Source organism: Canis aureus, chromosome 8, assembly GCF_053574225.1.
Source record: "Canis aureus isolate CA01 chromosome 8, VMU_Caureus_v.1.0, whole genome shotgun sequence".
NCBI lineage: Eukaryota > Metazoa > Chordata > Mammalia > Carnivora > Canidae > Canis > Canis aureus.
The window spans coordinates 77,250,609-77,252,711 of NC_135618.1; the positions used below are offsets into that span (position 1 = coordinate 77,250,609).

At 36.9% G+C, this 2,103-nt stretch overlaps 1 pseudogene; it reads left to right on the forward strand.

Annotated features, from left to right (window-relative positions):
• The first annotated feature begins 608 nt into the window (after positions 1-608).
• Positions 609-1,274, forward strand: LOC144318213 (large ribosomal subunit protein uL6 pseudogene; annotated as a pseudogene).
• The last annotated feature ends 829 nt before the right edge of the window (positions 1,275-2,103 follow it).

A 2,103-nucleotide genomic window follows, 5' to 3' on the forward strand; every position in this document is an offset into this window, starting at 1 on the left:
GGTGATCCTGGAGACCCAGGATCAAGTCACACGTCGGGCTCCCTGCATGGAGCCTGCTTCTCCCTCTGCCTGTGTCTCTGCCTCCCTCTGTGTGTGTCTCATGAATAAATAAATAAAATGATTTTTAAAAATTAACAATCACAGTGGATTAATATGCAACCTTAAAGGAAGGAAATCCTGCCACATTATATGACATAGATGAAAGTTGAGGCCATTATGCTAGGTGAAATAAGCCAGTCAGAAAGGTTAAAATAATATGTGATTCCACTTATATGAATTTGACTACTTTGTATATCTCATATATGAAGAAAGTAAAATGGTGGTTACTAGGGGCTAGGGGCGGTGGGCAATGGAGAGTTGTTGTTCAATGGATATAGTTTTAGTTCTGCAAGATGAAAGGTTCTGGAGACCTGTCTCTTAAGAGCATTGGTATATTCAACAGTACTGAATCATACACTTAAAAATGGCTAAGATGATAAACTTTATGACATTTTTTATCACAACAAAAAGTTAATACACAATAATATTTCTATGATGTCAATAATGAGTTAAAATACCATGAAAATGATCATGAAACTATCACCCCATGCAAAAAAAAAAAAAAGTTATACAGAGACATGAAAGATATAAAAAAGGCCAAAACCAAACTTTTAGAGTTGAAAACTAAAATATTTGAGCTTTCTTTGGCCCCATCTACCATAAGAATTAAGATCATTCTTAGCAATCAGACTGTTGGTGTTGCAGAAAATGTTGACATCACTTTGAAAGGCTATACTGCTATTGTGAAGGCCCCCAGAAGAAATATGAGGAGGGACTCCAACTACAGCAGTGTAGAACTCAATCTCCTTGAAAGAAAAAAGAAGTTCCAAGTTGACAAATGATTGGGCAATAGAAAGGACCTACGTTCACAGTATTTGTAATTGTGTACAGAACATGGCCAAGGGTGTTACACTGGGCTTCCAGTGCAAGATGAAGTCTCTGTGTGCTCACTTCCCCATCAATGTTATAATTCAGAAGAATAGTTCTCTTGTTGAAATCTGAAATTTCTTGGACAAAAAAATACATCTGCTGGGTTCAGATGAGGCCAGCTGTTGCTTGTTCAGTATCTCAAGCCCAGAAAGATGAGTTAATTCTTGAAGGAAATGACACTAAACTTGTATCAAATTTAGCTGCTTTGATTCAGCAAGCCACAAGAGTTAAAAATAAGGATATCAGAAAAATTTTGGATGGTATCTGGTTCCGAAAAAGGAAAAATTCAGCAGGCTAATGAATAAGATCTAAGTTGTTCAGCTACAGACAGCAAGATGCCAGATGATTTTTCAGACTTTTCGTGATATTTTAAAGATGTGCTAACAGCTGTATATTAAAAAAGAAAAGAAAACTACATGATTGGAGATATTGGATTGGATGGGTAGCAGATTAGACATTGTAGAGAAAAAGATTGATGGGTTAAAGGCATAAAAATAGGCACCATCCAAAATGAAACACAAAATGAAAAAGAATCAACAAAAATAAAAGAGCATCAATGAGCTATGGGACACTTCAAGCCTATGTACAAATAATTAGGGTCTCCAAAAAAGAGGAGCATGAAGGGGATAGAAAGATATTTTAATATTAAAAATTATAAATCGGGATCCCTGGGTGGCGCAGCGGTTTGGCGCCTGCCTTTGGCCCAGGGCGTGATCCTGGAGACCTGGGATCGAATCCCACGTCGGGCTCCCAGTGCATGGAGCCTGCTTCTCCCTCTGCCTGTGTCTCTGCCTCTCTGTCTCTCTCTGTGTGACTATCATGAATAAATAAATAAAATCTTTAAAAAATAAAAATAAAAAAAATAAAAATTATAAATCCACAGACCTAATATACTCAACAATCACTAGCACAAGAAAAATGAAGAAAACTGCACCAAGAAAACTGCACCAAGAATGAAGAAAACTGCACCAAGATTAACTGTCACAATTAATTTAGCCAAATCAGTGATAAAGAATCTTAAAAGCAGCTAGATAGGGGGGACAATACATGTTACATATAGAGGTACAAGTATAATCCTGACAGATTTGTCCTCAGAAACAATGCAAGTGAGAAGACAGTGGAGCAACATCTTTA